The sequence below is a fragment of the Orbicella faveolata genome, unplaced genomic scaffold (genome assembly GCF_042242905.1).
Source record: "Orbicella faveolata isolate gen_17 unplaced genomic scaffold, um_ofav_v1 contig_4, whole genome shotgun sequence".
Classification (NCBI taxonomy): Eukaryota; Metazoa; Cnidaria; class Anthozoa; order Scleractinia; family Merulinidae; genus Orbicella; species Orbicella faveolata.
This window is the reverse complement of record NW_028301569.1, coordinates 8,987,879-9,007,500: the sequence shown is the minus strand read 5'-3', so window position 1 is coordinate 9,007,500 and position 19,622 is coordinate 8,987,879. Positions and strand designations below refer to the sequence as shown.

General features: G+C 37.4%; 2 long non-coding RNA genes across 6 annotated transcripts; one reads left to right on the top strand and one right to left on the bottom strand.

Annotated features, from left to right (window-relative positions):
* Positions 1-7,294: 7,294 nt before the first annotated feature.
* LOC149101347 (uncharacterized) lies at positions 7,295-18,984 on the bottom strand. 5 transcript variants are annotated; one of them, XR_016203047.1, is made up of 6 exons: positions 18,434-18,984; positions 15,896-16,267; positions 15,698-15,795; positions 9,692-9,819; positions 9,032-9,251; positions 7,295-8,718 (listed from the first exon to the last, which is right to left on the bottom strand). It is a non-coding gene; the product is annotated as an uncharacterized LOC149101347 (long non-coding RNA). The 5 variants fall into 5 exon arrangements; XR_016203048.1 differs by having other exon boundaries at positions 9,048-9,251; XR_016203050.1 differs by lacking the exon at positions 7,295-8,718 and having other exon boundaries at positions 9,072-9,251; positions 15,896-15,976; positions 16,184-16,267.
* LOC149101348 (uncharacterized) lies at positions 12,378-13,841 on the top strand. Its single transcript, XR_016203130.1, has 2 exons — positions 12,378-12,668; positions 13,435-13,841. It is a non-coding gene; the product is annotated as an uncharacterized LOC149101348 (long non-coding RNA).
* Positions 18,985-19,622: the final 638 nt, after the last annotated feature.

The window sequence follows — 19,622 nt, the reverse complement described above, 5'->3', positions numbered from 1 at the left end:
TGGGACTAAAACGTCCAAGTTTTGTCTCAGAATCATTTCTTTTTCGTCACTGGAGTCAGAGTTAAGTTTCGATTCGGAAGGCTCCGAAATAAACTTCGATCGAGCACGTTCGACAACTGTGAACTCACTGCTTAGAGCTTTGAGAGCAATTTACAATATTTCAAGCGACGACGGGGAAGACGTCTTTGCGGACGAGCTGCTTGTGTATTAGGAATGGAAAGCTAGATACGAAGTGGAGGAGCAGGCAAACGAAAAGCAGGAAAGAAAACGCGTGTTTATAGCCCGTTTACATTTGTCCTTACCGAGGATGTATTTTGTCAAGGTTCTGTTAAATCCAGTTTGTGTTTTACTTTCACTTGAATGCTTCATGTTTATAAGAGCGACGTGCGTGTTGCAGTTTTCGAGACTGGATGACCTCCAAAACATTGGCTTCGATTGATTGAAAATCGTATTGTTTGGACCTGTATTTTTGAAGCTGCGGGAAGCAAGGCGGAAGGAAAAATTTCATACAATTACCGATTTCACATTGTCACACGTTTTAAGTCGTAACTTCAAATAGCCAATGTAAATTGTTCTCAAAGTTTGCAGTGAAATTCGTCAGATAAGCGAAAAGGATGTGTTCCCTAGACGGTCCGCAGATAAGGTTACGCGGTCATATTTTCGACGCTATTGCACAGAATCTTTGTCGCACTGCTGATTTCCAAACCTTCGAAAAACTCTGTGAGTCTAACAATTTTGTTATCATGTAATTCTAGAGGATTAATCTTCGACTTTCATCTAAATCGAAAGAGAAATAAGTGTTGGTTAGCGGCGTACAGTTGCGATCTATTTACATATCAGTATAACGCTTCTTGATCATGAACGGATCACACAACTTTGCTGGTTATGTTATAAATACTGCGGGATTGGAAGATATAGGTTGTAGGTAGTATTTCTACAAATTGCTGGTTAGCTTTAAGCAGAAAATTTATGAAAATAGCGTTCGAAAGTCTGCGGAACAAATTCCAGTGAGAGTTCTTCAATGGTTCTTACAGATTCAGTTCGCTTGTTTCGGTTCGACAAAATCAACCATCGTTTACGTCTTTATTGCACCATTAGCCGATCATCGTCAGTAAATTGTACAGTATATCTTTCTTTAAATCTGGAATATTGCTGCAACAGCCGATAGCACCTCTGGAAGGCGTTTCTGCGCACTTTTCGAATGTGTATTGCACCATCCTGAAGGAAATGAGAGGAAATGAGATATCCAACCTTCCTGGGTAGACGTCACAAGAGCCGCTGGACCCATTCTCCTCAAACTCGGTCGTGAAACAAAATGGCGGTGTTTTGGAGCTATTTTCGAGATTTCGTCGTGGCATAGAAAATCGAGGATTTAACGGAATTCAAAAATTTTTTCGCGGAACTATTTCAAATAATAAGTAGATTCGTTCTAGCGAAAAAAAATTTTTGGGGTTAGGTGCACTTTAAAGATTCCCGCTTTTAAAGATTCCCCATCTTAAAGATTCCCGCTTTTAAAGATTCCCCATTTTAAAGATTCCCGCTTTTAAAGATTCCGCGTTTTAAAGATTCCCGCTTTTAAAGATTCCCCGTTTTAAAGATTCCCGCTTTTAAAGATTCCCCGTTTTAAAGATTCCCGCTTTTAAAGATTCCCCATTCTAAAGATTCCCGCTTTCAAAGATTCCCCATTTTAAAGATTCCCGCTTTTAAAGATTCCCCGTTTTAAAGATTCCCGCTTTTAAAGATTCCCCGTTTTAAAGATTCCCGCTTTTAAAGATTCCCCATTTTAAAGATTCCCGCTTTTAAAGATTCCCCATTTTAAAGATTCCCCGTTCCCCGTTCCCCGTTCCCCGTTCCCCGTTCCCCGTTCCCCGTTCCCCGTTCCCCGTTCCCCGTTCCCCGTTCCCCGTTCCCCGTTCCCCGTTCCCCGTTCCCCGTTCCCCGTTCCCCGTTCCCCGTTCCCCGTTCCCCGTTCCCCATTCCCATTCTCCGATTCTCCAATTCTCCGTTCCCCGTTTTAAAGATAGCCCAGCTTGAGCTAGCATCTAGCTGTTGGCGTTTGACTCGGTCAACGTTGATCACGATACCACTCTGAGGTAAGCTTGGAAATTCCAACCGAGCGGTATTACCGCTCAGTTGAATTGTCATTCCTTTTAAATTTGTCTAGCACAGTAAATCCTTAAGTGAACCTATATGATCGAAAAGAACTGTGTCAATTAATTAGTACTGTTTGGAAAATACTGCAGAAACAAATAGCTTTAAATTTGATAGAGCAGTTCCTGAGGGTAAATGTCGTTAAGTTGTTTTTCGTTCTCAACACTAATAAACACACACAGCGCTCCAAGGATGAATGCGCTGAGGGCACGCGAGCCGATAACAAGGAAATTATCTGAAATAAGATGGAATCAAATCGAGTCAAGGCTTTTTAAAATTAAGACCACCTTGAAGTGTCCCAACTGACAGGTGTTGATTAATTGTCACTAGCATAAAAACAACATTATTATCAATTATCTCAACTCGTCTGATATCTAGACTAAATGGATCACATAATAAAGGAAATGGAACCAGATAACAGGCACCGTTTAACCGCAGCGGTTAAATTGAGACGTTTTTATGTTTAAAATTGGTTTAGTAGGAAGCTTTGTTGAGTTGTACTCCGAAAATATGAAGCAAACGTGCGACACCAAAACAATATTAACGGGATTGAAGACATAACATTACTGACTTGACACTTAGTGGGATCATTCATTGCCAACGCTAAGTTATTTGTTCTATTTTATTTGCATTAGTGATTCACCGCCTTTGGTATTCATTGGTTTGTAGTTGACATACAGCTTGAGCTGTAGCATCTAGCAGTTGGCGTTTGACTCAGTCAACGTTGATCACGAGACGACTCTAAGGTAAGCTTGGAAATCTAACCGAGTGGTATTACCGCTCAGTTAAATTGTCTTTCCTTTTAAATTTGTCTAGCACAGTAAATCCTTTAGTGAACCTTTAAGATCGCTAAGAACTGTGTCAATTAATTAGTACTGTTTAGAAAATACTGAAAAACAAATAACTTTAAATTTGTCAAACAATACTCATATTATAATGTTGTCATCAGAGTATTGGGAAAGTTGAATGTCTTGGTTCAACAGCGGTAATTATTTTCTCAACTTTATCATGTTTAACATCAGGTTTTCATAGCGACAGGAGGCTATGCTAGTAAAATAACTGCGACAGCCAGCTTTCGGTTTCAGTTTATGGAAACTTCCATTAATTGAAAAAATCATGGTTCATTATAAAGCGGGGATTACTTCAAGTTTACGTAATGATATTTGTCATACGTATACCTATACATTTAGTGATGTTTAATAACCAGGCACTAGTCTAGGCGGGAGCAGGCTCACCTTGGAGTCACACGTACGCCCGAGCGGCGAAGAGCGAGCCGGTGTATGGAAGCGAGTACGAGTCCGCGTAGACCTGCTCCCCAAACGTGAGCTTGTTTTAAGCTGAATGATCAAGAAAAGCGATTTAATTTCGATTTCATTTCGGTAAACTTTTCGGGAAGTTTATTTTATAACGGGGATTTTAATGCTGGGTAGTGAAGGCATTCCTTGTTATCTTGCTCCAATCTGGATCGTTGCAAGGTTCCGATAAATAAACCAAATAATAGGTCATGAATTCTTTGGTTACACGTAGAAAGAACAAATAATATAAACACGTTGTTGATGCATTCTAAAAAAAGACAGTCACACACATCGGAATGCTTTTATATGTGAAGCCTTGGCTCGTATATGCGCGGTGAAAATAAAAATGCCCTGAGGCACTGTCTAATTAAGCTCATAGCAGACTTTCTACGAAAAGATGCTTCCTGTTTCCCACAAATTTTGGGCCCCCCTTTAGTCACAAAAAATTGATGAATGATCTTTAAAAAAGGTGCTAATCGGTTTACACTGTAACTTGAGGTTTATCTTCAGTTTAGTTAAGAATTAACTCTTTGCGTTTAATTTGAGTTTGTTTACACGACAACTAATCATTTTGAAATAGGCCGCACACAACATCACTCCTTCGCTCGACGACTGCTAAGATTATCGACGCCTGCCCAAATAAACAATTATCCTTCAATGGTTAATTATCCATGTCATCCAAGGCCCGCGGATGCTGCCTCGAATTACATGGATAATGACAATAATAAAGCAATCACAGACAGTGGACAAATTGACTCCAAATTGAATCCATGAAGCAGAACTGCTACTCTAAGAGATATTGCTTAGAAGATACATCTTTCATTATCTAGAGCCCTCAAATTTTGTTGAAAGCTTATATTAATTTTCAACCAGCCCGACGACATTGGCTATATTTAAGGTAAGTCTGGCAGTCAATTTTATTATGGAATTTCGAGTTTTCGAGCCTCCAAGAGAGACGAAACTTTGCTTCGAAAAATCGAAAAGTTCGAGAAATCGGAGGTAAAATTACAGTGTTCCACTGACAGAGGGAAACGCCTTTTGGTTCGAGTTATCGGGTGGTTCGAAAAAATGAGCTTTAAGAATGGCCATAGAGATCCTTTTAAAATCAATGATCTATGCTACGAGTAATTCAGACCGTTTTCTTTGTGCACGGAACCATTTTGAAACAGCACTTATAGATGATGGGTTTCATGATTCAGTTAGCACTGAAGAAGTGCAAAATATTCTTTACTGAGAACCTTTAGGTATTATTGGTGTCCTTAATGCCTGTTTCAAATCGGACGCTGGAACGATAGAAGTCATCAATGGAAATGATTCTTTTCGTCATTCGAATTACAGAGGTGGATTGCTCGTGTTTTTATGCAAATGTTTAGCCTGTGGTGCTTAAAAGTTGAGCACGCCACGTAGCAAAGAAACATCGATACAACCCCTTCTTAACCTTTTGCACACAGAAGGCCTTGTAGAAATTCTTGGCTTTTTATGCACGTCGCCTCATAAGCATGTTACCGGTGACCGTGATATTGGTCTGTTCATGAATCGAAGCCGCTGTCTGGTTTTATAAAATAATAGTGAACCACCGTGTCGAAGCTACTGTTTACCTGTTTGCGGACGATTAACCGATTAGCTTCGTGTAATTTGAATTATTGAACGAGAGAATGAGATATGGGTTCATCCATCGATATCCTGCGATAGGATGATGTTAGAGGAAAAAAAAATCACAAGCTAATATTGACCGAAGTTAATTGCCAAAAACAATTTCATTTCAGTGTCCTTTATTAATATTCTTGGTATCTTTCTGCGATAAATGTGTTGACTCGGGAGAAGCAGCTTTGAAAGACAGACCAGCTCAAATTGTCAAAGAACCCGCAATAACTGCATAACGGCCAAATGGACAAACAAAAATATTGTCACTGGGTGAATAAGAACTGAAATGGTACGTGATTGAACGTCATTATCTTTGTATTAACGCAGATTAATAACGTTTTAAATCCACGTTATTGTCGCGCTACAAGTTCGATCTTTTTTGCCTGAAGCGGTACTTAAGGTGTCGACAGGTTATCGCCCATTACAAGCTCAAAAGTTTCACTAAAACTGTTGTTCATGAAGCTTAATATAAACCCCGACTTCCCGGCGACACTATCAAACCAGCCCCCCAAACAAAGCGGCAATATAAAAATGTTACCTTCAAACTGTTGGAAACTTTTGTGAAAGGCGACTTTCGTCCGTTAGACTACGAGTAGTCGGTTTTGTTCCTAAAATCCTCCGCGCGCGGAACTCAGTTGATTTTATGCAGATTGGGGAAAGAAACGAGGAGTGAGCGGCTTCGCCGCTCGTCGCTTGCTTTTCGATCGCTCTAAGAAACGCAAGGAAAACGCTAGGAAAAGAAAGGGACTGCTCGCAGTCTACAGGTCCGTGGGAGTGTTAAGGCAAACATTTGGCAAAGTGGAGGACCAAGTCTAAACAAATAAGCTGACTTATAAGCTGACCTTGAATGCATTGTATATGTAGAAAGCCAATAGGCCTTATCACGGTTTTCGAAGCCATCTCCACGAATAGTAGGCAAAGCGGTCAGAAATTAGTGTTTCTATGGAAATTCGATGGCAAATAACTTTTTCAAAAGTTGGATTTTAAGCAATTTGGGAATCGCAACTTTGCAGTTTATATGGTTTTCACGTTTGTCAGGTATTAATCTGTTATTTAGACAATCTCAGGCGTAGTCGACCTTGCACTTGTGCACTGAGATAACAAATTTTAAAATGATTAACATTGCGTTGGCGTATGTTACGGATTGGTTTGCGTTGAGAACGCAAGGGTTAAACGGGCTACGCCCATCTGTGACTTAAAAAACTCACTAAGTTTTGTTATGCCCTCCCCAAACAAAAGGGATTATTTTAACGTCACGCGCACTGACCTTGCATGATTTAGCTAAGACGCTTAGCTTTGAAATATCAGGAATCTTGGTAAAAGGCTTAGAAAATGACATTCTCGTATAAACAGCCGATTAAAAGGAGATAATTGAATCTGGTTTTGATTGATTCAATCCAAACCAAGGGGTCCTGAAGGCGGTTAAACACATTACAGTCAAGACACTACGATCTCATAGTTTCTTTCTATAGTGGAATGCGGAATTCTCGAAATCCTCGATTTTTCGAACCTCGAACCAAACGCTGTTCCCCTACCATCAGTCGAACACTGTAATTAACTTGTAGCCTTTTGGAAAGCAAACTTATTAATGAATACCATAAACACTTACTTAGTGCTGGGCAAAGTTGACATAACAGCCTCTGGGAGTAAAATGTCGTAAATTTGTTTTTCGTTCTCAACACTGATCATGATAAAAGTATTCACGCGCAGCACTGCAGGGAAAAATACGGGGCTCGCAGGTCGATATCAAGGCAATTATCTGAGATAAGATGGAATCAAATCGAGTGAAGGCTATTTAGAATTAAGACCACCTTGGAGTGTCTCAACTGACAGGTGTTGATTTATTGTCACTTGCTTAAGAACAACATTATTGTCAATTATCTTAACTCGTCCGATAACTAGACTAAATGGATCACAAATTAAAGGAAATGGAACCAAGTAACAGGCACTATTTAACTGCAGCGGTTAAATTGAGACGTTTGGATGTTTAAAGTTGGTTTACTGTAGAAGGAAGCTTTATTGAGTTGTACAACGGAAATATAAAGCAAACGTGCGACATCAAAACAATGGGATTGAAGACTTAACATTATTGACTTGACATTTATTAATGGAACATTTAATATATAGATTTAGGCCAGCCTAAAAGCGGAGCTCCTCAGTTATTTTTCGGAATGTTGTTACTAATGAAAATAATCCAACATGTATGAGGTAAATTGCGAATGATTTAATAGTTTCAGCCGGAACTAGTATTACTTCAGCAGATCGAGGTGTAAGATGGTGTGATTATGAAATATAGAGCCACGATTTCAAGGATTTCTGGGAAGCTACCAAAAATCTTGATCACATAACAGAACTGTCTTCTGTGCTTTTTGGTGGCATTTCTTGTTCTTTCCTACCTTATTCAGAAAGACAAGGCATTGTCATTAATCATTATATTCTTCCTTAGTTAACATGGGGACTCCCACACAAAAGAAGTTTACACATTTTTTTTGTTGTGGGGACTGATTGAAATACAGTGGTTACAATATACTCAGTCCCTGAATCTCTACCAAATGAAATCTCACAAAAATACCAAAACAGTATACATATGTGAAAAGTTGGAAAGTTTTGTTTTCTAACTTGTCCCCAAAGATACATTTAGCCATCTTCACTATTGTATGGAGTCTCCTCCTGCTGGAAGGGTTTGCAATAAACAAAATCACCCTCGCATGAATGGTAATTACGATATTTTTTTTTGGCTGATCATGAATACTTGCATAGGCTTCTAATAATAATTTTATTATTCAATTTCAATGTGATTTGTTCTTTTTCTCGACTGGCATTGTGGACTACAAGAGCTGCGATTGGGTTCCATTGATTAATTTTGCTATGATTAAATTATACCAAGAATTATCAGTGAGCTAAGAGGAAGTTACATTATGTACATGTATTTTGTCTGCACTACACAACCAAATGCACTCAAAGGTTATGAGGCATAGGTACATTTGTCAGAAGAGCCCAGCATATCCAAGATATGTTTTGATTAACACATCAATTAAGATAATTTACAGCAAAATGGATAAAAAATACATCAATATCCTACATGCACCAAAGCCAGACATGGGGTTATAAGGCAATCGTTTAAACAACAGATTGAAATGATTTATAAATTAGAGAACACTATTTCTACAACAGAATGGAACAAATTAACCTTATCGGACATTGCGAATGGCAAGGCTGTCTGTAGAATGTCACAAATTTCTCAACCCTTTCTTTCTACAAAAATGCTAATCCTGCAACTTTGCTTAAGACCCAGTTCTCCATTTCGTGTTGGCAAAATATCAATTTATGCCATGTCCAATGCAGATTATCACAAAATTGATTTAAAAGCTCAATAAATATCATTTTGAAGCCAAAAAGCCAATTATTTAAATAAACCATGAGTAAATTATCTCTAAGAAAAACTGATTAAATTAACAGGCACTTAAAAATAATTAGTTAATATGTGTTTCTTAATAATGTAATGCAGTGTATCTGTCACAATGTTGCAGCTATGATATTACTACAAACAGGATGGGTTGCAGAACTGAACCTCCAAGTCAGTTTATTCAATGAACTTGGTGCAGAATTTATAATCCCATCAAGTTGTCTGTAAATACAGAGAAACCAAACAAAGCATTACAATCATAAGTAATGAATTACTAAACTCTTTTACATATACTGTATGAACAGTGTATGTTCCATTAATATTGGGGATCTCTCAGAAGCTGCATCCATGATAAATTAATTTGTTCCCAGATGCATTTGTTTATAGAACTTTTCACAAATTAATATCTCTGTCATAACAGTGACCTCTGTGTTCTCCAACAATTAGCACACAAGAAAAATACACTCAGTAAGATATTGTTTACAATAAAAATCAATGCCTATAAGCAATCATAAGGACCTTAAATTTATATTACCTCAGAAATATCTCACCAGGCCATGGTTGCTTTGAAAATCTTTGATGTTTTAATACAGGCTCCCCATCTGTAACCTGTTCATATATTGACTGACAGGAACAGGCATGTAATTCCTTTCTTTGATATACAGTGTACTTCATTGTTAGCAGTTTACTGAGTGTTAGTAGTGAATCAAATGCTAGGGGTTGGTACTCCAACTTTCACTGTGGCAGGCTCTGCCCTGATAATACAAAGCAAACTTACATAACTGTTATGAACTTCGCCACTTGCTTTTGAGAGCAAATGCAATTTGCTTCAAACAAGCAACTGGAACATTGAGGGTTACAACAATGTGCACAGTCCCAATCACAGGGTCATCCAGGCTGTTTGGTTGTACATATAACTGTACAACTGTATATGAGTTCAGCTTCCAGAAGAAAATCGGAGTTTGTCAGGATAAATACTGATGTTCTTGCCTACTCAATGAATGAATGTGCAGTTCCAGAAGATATTCACACCCAACACCCATTCACGGCCAGTCTTTAGAAATTCCAAATTAAAGTATCAGGAATCAAGAGCTCTAATAGAGAAAAGCCTCCATGTGGGGTATGAATCTTTTCTTGAAGAAAACAATGTCTGAGAAATCATTAATTACAAAATAATGTTTAAGAAACATCTTACCTTTCAGAGAATTTTGTAATCTACACTGTCTGGCCAGTTCATATACATGTATTTGACAAGTTGACACTGGGCATGTTTGTAAATTTGTGCACTTCAACATCACATTACTATGTAGTAGCACTGGCCAACTAAAAACAAACAGCATAATTTGGTTAATTAATATACACTGTACATTATTAGGTTGAAATATTGGTGTAGATTGTTGCACATCAACAGATACAGAAACTATTTGCACCTGAATCATGAGTGAAAAATCGTGCATGAGACATTTGCATGTACATGTAACAGCCCTCCACCTCAGAACCATCACAGATATGATATGATATTTTTAAACTCTCTGAAATTTCAGATTATTCAAGATTAACATATGCACATACATCATCTGGGGCAACCCTAAAACACTGAATTTGGAAACCGAAATCCGGAATCCAGAATCTGGAATCCAGAATCCGGAACCACCCCTGCGAAATAAATTCCCAGTAGTCTGGGAATTCCTAAGAATTCCTAGGAATTCTTAGGAATTCCAAGTTATTCCAAGACATGCAAATTATTCTTTATCCAAGACCTTGGAATTTCTGGGAATATTTGGGAATAGTGGAAGTATGACTGGGAATTATTGGGAATTCCTAGGAATGTTTTTGGAATATTTAGGAATTTTGGGGAACAGCTAAAACACATGAAATATTGTGTTTGAAATTTCTATAAATTTCCCAAAATGTCAAAATTAAAGATGAACTCAGTGCATGAATCAGTTTCTGTGAATTAGTAAAAATCAACAGGATCATTTCCCTGGAGTTCCATACCTTTTTATTGTTGTCAAGCTCCAAGGTAATTATTTCCAAACAAATGTTACTACATTAATTCCAGTTTAAGTCTGACAACTCAACATAAAACTATAGCACTCATAACATTGCTTTTTAGATACAACCTGATTTGTTAGTGTATATGTGCCCATATGGACCCTTAAATCAAACACCCAGAGTTTAACTGATAGAAAAATGGATGCTCTCAGATTTGATAAATAGATTAAGCAAAAAATTCCTGTCAGCATAAATGTATATATATTATTTACAATTTCAATAAATCCAAAAGTATATATATGCATGTATATATTTAATATAATTGTAGATTCACACACATACCCATCACAGCCCACTGTTGAACATTATTTTTGACTTGATCCTTTATGACTTAAGGAAAAAGAGGAAGACATCTCTCACAGATGTCAGAAATGAAAAGCTCACAGTTTCCACACACTTGCTGTACATTTGTAAAACTGTACTGTGACATTCTCTGGACAAATTACCCGTAGTTTCATTAAAACAAGGATATCTTTAGCAGCCTCTCATTGTCATACAATGTCTTGAAATTAAGGCCAGAATAACCATACAGGCATATTCTTTGGCAGAAAATGTTTTTTTTCTTGTGAACAATTAGTTTCACTTTCATCAGGGGAGTCCAGTGAATGGCCATCAGTGTCAGAGTTCTCAATTTCTTCAGAGGAGTCAGAACTAGAAACTTCAACATCATTATCTGAATCAGTGTCTGTGGACAAATCTGAGTTGTTGTGAGTATTACATCAATTGGTATTTCTGTAGTCTTTTCAGGTAGAGTGTATTGGCAACTCAATTTCATCAAATGCTTCTGTGAAGCTTCAATTCTTGCATAAAGGTTGACTCCATAGTCCATCAAAGTCATCCACAACATTTCTGCCAACAGCCATCTCACTCAGGCGAGCCGAAAACTCTGAGATGTTCTGTTCATGGTGCTGGAAATGATCTCCAGGAAAAGGTGATGCAAGAGAGGGAGATGACATCAACTGGCCTGGGAAGACTGCTTTAAGCAATTTATGTGGTCAAATCTTGTAGATTTTGGTATGGGTATAGTGGGATCATCACCATGTTTCTTGTATTTCCTTGTCCACTCGGTCACTTTAATTCATGACACAGCAAAATCAAAAGAATAAAAAATATTATGAGTCAGTGGGAAACAAATAAATAACTGACATAAATAAATGACAAATAAAAAAAACCTACATCTTGATGTATTGAAAAGACTATAGATCTCATATAATGTTAATCCTTATAAATAATTCAAAGGAAAAAATGATAAGCATTGCAAATTTCTACTTGCTGCATTGTGCTGACTGGGTGTTGAAACACGTGGGCTCTCAAAATAGATTTGGTGGACTTACAACAAGCTTAAGCTTATTTCGCAGAATTTATCTCGTTTTCTCCGGTCGATCTGAAACCTTTTAGGTGAATTTCGGCTTTTGGGGTTTTTAAAGAGGACATAATGCATTGCTTACTTTGATTTATTTAGAATTATAGCTTATCATAACAGAAAATCCCTATAAAATTGCATTCCTTACCTTTGCAGTGAACTTGATTTAAGTGCCTCACGATCCTTTGTTATCTTGACAACCGTCGGGAACAGATCAACTAGTTAAAGTACGTTCCATTTTCCTCGATTTCTTCGTAAAAAGTTTATGTAGTTTTTTCCTTTTGAAGCAAGACCCATCTTTCAAAAGACCACCAAAACAGCGTGGAAAGGGAACAGACTTGCCATCGAAAGCGACTGGTCTGGCAACCTCGTTGCCAGTCTCTCTCTCTCCTTCTTCTCCAGTTTCCATTCTCTCCTCAACTGATCAACTGAACCAATCACAGCACGCAAATTTTCACGTGACTATCCTCGAGAGTGAACGTGACAAAGATCGCGTTAGTCATTCTCTTTTGGCGCCCATCTTTGAATTCAGCGTTAACGGTTGATCGCTCGTGCGTATTAGTAGATTTCACTTCCAAAATTATATCAAAATGGTTTTTGCCGCGGTCCTGTGACTAGAAGTAAACAGCGCGAGTGTCATTAACGAGAAACATGTTATTCTTGGCGAAGATTTGGAGCTAAAAGAAAGTCTTACTGTGGATGTTTCAACGGGGAAAAATTCAAAGGGCAGATTAGCTGTATACAAAATTATTTGGTGAGTAATCGAATTCAAGTAACCCTATATTATACAAAGTAACTTCTTTTATTTAGACAAAAGCTTTTGAATGAACTTTGTCATCACGAATCATACACGAGTGGGTCACTCAGTCATGGCATGAAATGAATTCTGTCTAAAGCAAGGTTGAAACAATTTACGTTGTCCAGAGGGCATGCCTAAACAATTTGATTTGCGAATAACAAGTCGTTTCTCTCGCCACACTTGTTCAAACGAAACAAATATAGCAGTTCTCGCTGATCCCAGTCAAAGTTCTCGACAAAAACTCCAACGAGGCAGCCACAGTCTGCACGAGTTTGATATGTCTCCTGTGTGTTTCAACCTGACTGTATGGCAATCCGTGTTGATCTTCCATTTTTGTCCATTCGTATATTCTTTTGTGTGTACTCTATTATTTAAATGTTCCTTTAATGTTTTAAGTGTCTTTTTTAATATTTCTAATGTCTAAATTTGGCTAAAAACCGTGATATATATCCTCCAATTCGAGAGTTGTTGATACACTTATAGAAGAAGGAAAACCTTGATTTAGTCTACTGTAAGCTCAAGATTTATGTAACATATTTATCAATAGTATACAAGCACCTTCACAATTATCAAGTCTTCTCTTTTAACATTTCAACCAGCTTACAGTCAGGCCTTAATTAGCTGCATGTATTAAACTGTGAGCACATAAATATTTGGATCTCAGTCTTACATTACCTCAAATATATCGCAGTGTAATGTATTTTTTTAAATTTTGTTTTAGGTGTCATACAACAAAGATGAAGATGAAGAGGCTAGCTGCAGAATCAACAGAAATAACTGAACAGCAGCTAAGTTTGCCCAAACTCAGCCTTTTTTTAATTTTAAGGAATGTCTCAGTTTTGTTCTTATCACTGATTCCTTACAATCATGAAAATCCAGATATGTTCCACACAATAACAATAATTTAAGGTAAAATCTTGTGTATGGAAAATTGTTGGATTTGTAAACTAAAAAAGTAAGTAAATTATCTGAAAAAATTCTCTTTTTATCAAACATGTAAAAGTTTGACCTTCATATCTGTTTTCAGTTTTACTTTTGATTCTTGATGTAATGAAAAAGAAACAGGATGATTATTCTTATGTTTAAATTCATGAGAGCCAATGTAATAAACCATTCATTTAAAACCTGTTTGATGTGATATCAGTGACTTTATTTGTTATTTTAATGCTGGGCATTTATCATCAAAATTTTGTCTGGCCTACAAATGATACAAAATTCCCAGTTTTTCTCAGATTTTCCCAAAAATTCCAACCTATTCTCAAAAAATCTTACAAATTCCAAGTTATTCTCAGAAATTCCTAGGAATTTTCAAGGTGAGTATATTTCAGTTGGAATTCCTAGGAATTGCTAGGAATTCCAAGTCAGCTCTATGTAAACTTGGAATTCCTGGGAATTCCTAGGAATTCCGAGTCCGAATTACCGTGAAAATTCACACCTTAGATTCCTAGGAATTCCTAGGAATTCTTAGGAATTCCTGGGAATTTTTTCCTAGGAATTCCTAGGAATTCTTAAAGTTATCTCACAAGGGTGAAAAACCAGAATCTGGAATCCAGATATTATGAATGATGATAGAAATAATTCACTTCAGCAATGTCTAATAAATAAATATAGCAAAAATCATTTTGTTGTTATTTATTTTCTTGGCTTTACTTCACCCACAGACTGTAATTGCTAAAAAATTATTGACTAGCTCTGAACAACCCTTAGCTATATATCTGGCCCCGTTGTTCAAAAGCTGCATAAAGCTATTCATTCGGTACATCACTATCCAGTCAGGGTTACTGATTTTTTGGGTGGATAGAGTTACTCATAGCCTGCGAGCAGGCTCTAGTATCTGTCTCTATTGTCTGAGCAGGCTAAATAGGTGTCTAGTGTTTTTCTGCATTGGCATGTCACCAAGAGCCTTCATGCGGCTTTGCCAATCACACCCCCAGCCCAAACACGAGAGCCTGCTCATAGACTAAGTTACCCATCTTTTGTTCAAGCTGGCCCTGGTGAGAGCCCGGTTCTTGTCTAGATCAAATTGCTCTGAGAAGACTGGTGAGCAGCACATTAACAACAAGCTATTATAGGCTATTGCAGCGAGTTTCTGGCAGTCTTTTAGCATCTTTGAACAGCATGTGGTCTGATCTGTCAGCAAGTGAGAAGCAGACGGAAGTAAGTGTGCAACATTTCTACAAATTGTTTTAATATGATGGCTGCCAAGAATATGAAATGCTGATTTGTCACAGTATGTGTGGAAATTGTGTTAATCTGGAATTGGTCTCGTATCTGTTGGAAAAATCAAATTTCATATTTAGACCAGACGGGTTAGCCCTTGGACTTCGAAATTGGGGGGCATGACCGTCAATGTACAGGGGGCTGCCACTGATGGATATCCTGTTCTCTATGACATTTTCTATCTTGTTCAGTATGTACTAGACATAAAGGATAAATTTATACTTCCAGTAAATTGAAGATCACTAATTAAACGAAATGGCAATTACCAGCAACCTTATTTTAGACACTCTCGAGGTGCTTGGAATAAAATTAAGATGCACTTTACTGAGATTCTCATAATCATAGCCCTCACTAAAAATAACGGTTGCACAAATTCAAAAAGTTTGAGGTCCTTTTTACTTGGCAGCTTACTTTTTACAGTCGAAAAGCTAAGCAAAACAATTTTCGCATACTTGAAGAACTTATTTTCTTTGATTTGCGGATTCCGGTTTCCAGTTTCTGGATTCCGGTTTTTGGTTCCAGATTCCGGATTCCGCTTTCTGGGTTTTAGGGTTGCCCCATATTTAACATATTGTTTGCTTCACATTCAGTTTACACATGGCTGTTATCCAGCATAGGCAGACATAAGTTTCCTTCAAAAATATATTGCAACAACTATTGCATCTTTCGTTACCTATTCTTGTGATGAAATGACACAAAATTCAAGAACAAGAAGTCATAAGCATAAAACTAACTTACATGGTAGTGCTTACAGTTCCTCTTACCGTCTGCATATGCTGTCCATAAACTGATGCTGCCTGGACAATGTACTCATTATTTTTCTGATCACACCTTTTAAAACATCACTGTTATATAATTTGTCCTGAAAAAGCAATACATGAAATGTTATGCCTTTGGCACTCACCAAATGCCTTTACAAGATGTATAATGTACACCATATCAACATTCACAATTCTCTTTACTTTCATTGTAACTCTTTTGTGTCATTTTCCCTCACTTGAAGACAGGACTTCCACATTAGGTTATAATTGCCTCTGGAATCTCTATGAATTCACAGGGAGTGATAACAATTAAATCATGACTAATTTTAGCAAAGGAGGCATTCAAATGTCAGATTTTAATGCTAAGTTTATACAGTAACTTTACATTACTCTTCGTACATATATATAACCTCTCAATTATTGCACCTATAGACAGAAGGTGTGCTGGGGGAAGAAATGTTCTAAACTCTCTGAACTTTTCCCCCTTACCTGTAATAGGATGACTATTATGAACTACAGTTTGTAACCAACACCAACATCAGGTTATGTATACACATGTATATTTGTTGTCGTCTGTAATCATAAAAAAATAAAAATTTAAAATCCCCCATAAAGTTCACACTCAATAACACTGCTACATGTAGCGCTGTTACTGGAAATTTAAGTGAAACTGTTGAAACAGCTCTGCCAAAATTTTTCCTAGCAGTTAAGGCAGGATAACAGAATATACATGTAGCACACAGCAAAGGCTAGAGATACACACATGTTAGTTATCAGTTAGGATTTGGTGAGCTTCTGTGCTGTAGGTATGGTGGAAAATAATAGATTATCAGAAATGAAGGTTCCTGAGACATTTTGACAGCACTGAGAGGAATTAATATATAAATTCACAAAAGAAGGAGAAGTTCTTGCCCTGTCCAGTTCTCTGTAATAAAAATACCATTTACATGAGTCATTTATAATATGTGGTTTGTGTTTAAAGCCGATATAATGCACACTCTGATTTGCCAATTCCAGTGCATTATTTACATTTACATGGTATACCTCGGTAAAACCATAAAACATTGCGTGGGACTAAAATAAAAAATATAAAAAATAAAAAGAAATACCTAATTCATAACAATTTAAAATACTCAACACTAAAATGAATGTAATTCTTTACTTGAAAATTATTCTCCCATAATGCCCATGGGCCAATTACAGGCAGGCTAAAAAGTCCTAACACAAAGTAAAAGGAAATTAAGAAAACTATTGCTTTTTTTCCGGAAAATTGTAGCGACTGAAGACAATGATGGAACACTCTGAGAGTGCATTCTATCAACCTGATGAGATAAAATTTAAGGAGAATAGAGAATTCACGAAGTTATATCACAAACAAATTGGTACAGGACAGGAGAAAGGAAACTGTACAACCAGGAAGAAACTGAAACTTTCTTCGACCAGCAAAAAAGTATGCATGCACAACAAAGAAAACAGTCAGTGACATTCATTTAATAAGTTAGTAAATAAAAAATTAGTGTGAAGAAGAGAGTAAAGAGAGAGAGAGAGTGGAGATAGGAGAGCACTCTCTCCAACTAAATTGTGTATATATGTATGTAAAAGTTCTTCTTATTACTGAGAAATGGTCAGGGCAAGAACTTCTATTACACTGTTCAATTTACCGAGTCAATTAGTTCTATCTCACTTTTTTGGAACATTTCCATATTAAGTGTAAATACCGCATTGGGGAATAACCTCTTATTAACAAAATACGGTCCATGTACCCCCAACCAAAAGCAATGGCACAAATAACATGAAATAGCCAATCAAAATCAAAGCAGAGCTTCATTTGCAGACAGGATTGCCATGCATAATCGTCTACTCGACATTTTGGACTATATAAGCATTTCACCAAACCGAACTAATTGGACAGACAACAAAATAAAACGAGGAAATCTACATTATAAACACAAGATGCATATCACTACATCTGAGCTCGAGTATCAACAGCAAATCCCTTTTCAGTGAACGGTGACCGAATAAAAGAGAGGGTAAAGAAAATTCGTTTAAGCTTGCGGTGTTAAAGTTGAAAAATTATTCACGCTTAAATTTGAATATTACTGAGAGTCTGTATTTTTGCCGACGGCTTAATTTAGCTATGCAGTCATTTCATTGGCAGTAGCTTTACCAGTCTTCAACCAATTTAACCTCGGAATTCACAAAAGCATTTCGCCAAACCGAATAAATTGAACTAACAAAGCGAGGAAATCTCCATACTTTGTAATCACAATATGCAAATATTCACATAGGAACAAAAGTAAATTTAGCAAATCCTGTTCGCTTCGGCTTAAAATGGTTTGTAGACCTTTCTTGGTTCAGTTTTCAACAACAGAAGAACAAATTTTAGCAGTCTACGAAGCGGCAGTGCTAACTAAATCAGAGAAAACTTCAAAACTCGCCCGGCCGTGTTTACAAGTACGATTTTGGTTAAGCTTATTTTTAGATGTGAGGTTATAAGCTTAAATTGACGACGAAAATCGATAGAAAACATAATTTGTTTACAACTTACAGCAACCTCCAAAGCGACCCACGTGTTATTGTCTAGAGACGAGCGAAATTAAAACGATGCAATTTTTAAAATCTCTTACAGCATGGCTTCAAATAAGGAAGACTTTTAATGGATTCCAATTGAAAATAAGCTTATATCGCCGAGGAAACTTGTTAATTTTCATACCAAACGCAACAACAAAAGTCACTTACCGCAAGTTGGCAATTCAGTTCGGCCAGTGTAAATCTTCCAGGCAGAAACTTGCAGCAAAAGTTGTGAAGACTAAACTGAAGTTATATTTTCGATAGATCAACGAATCAACCACTTCTTTCCGCTACGTTTAGTGTTTTGCAATTTCTCTAAAACACTCGGGTACGTTTGATTTCTCTAATGTTCATCACCTGACCAAATCAGGTGACTTTTGAATTTTCTTGCACGGCTGCACAGCATCACGTTCGCGCGAATTTTGAACTTGGCCATGGGGAGTTCGGCAGTCTTCTGAATCAATTTGTCGGGTACTTTCGCCTCCTTTCTATAGCCCTCGTTAGCTTTGGTTCACGGCATTGTTCGGTATTATTTCACCTCCTTTCTCTAGCCCTTGACTGGTTATAATTCACGGCATTGTTCAGTACTGTTTCGCCTCCTTCCCCAGCGCTGGCCCGCTCAGTCTTTTTCGCGATATTCTTCGCTACTTCTTTGCCTGTTAATTCTTGCTTTCTGTCTTTTGCTTCAGCGCAACCCTGTCTTAAAAATATTAAATCAACCTCCGATATCGTTTTTCTTTAAAAATCCCGCCAAGAAAAATGGCATTCACCCGCTACCAACTGAGGGTGCATGTCTCTGTCAACCTATTAGCTGGAGTATGGCCGCCATCTTGCGCGACTCCGTCGTCGTCGCCGTCGTCGTCGTCGCCGTCGTGCGTACGCGCCCACGAGCAATACCGCTAGCCATGATAACCATGAGAAAATCAATTCATGGGTTTCCTTTTCTCCCCTATATGGGTATGGGGCTCCGCCGGAGCTCCGCTATTAATGGATCATCGTGATTGCTAACGATCAGTTGTTTAAACAGCTTATTCGCATTAGTGATTCGTCTGTGGAAGTCAATAGTTCGTGGTTGACATATACAGCTTGAGGAAGCATCTAGCAGTTGGCGTTTGACTGGTCAACGTTGAACACGATACGACTCTGAACTGAGGTAAGCTTAGAAATTCCAACCGAGCGGTATTACCATTCAGTTAAGTTGTCATTCCTTTTTAAATATGTCTAGCACAGTAAATCCTTTAGTGATCGCTAAGAACTGTGTCAATTGATAAGTACTGTTTGGAAAATACTGAAAAACAAATAGCCTTAAATCTGTCAAACGATACTTATAGTATAATGTTGCCATTAGAGTATTGAG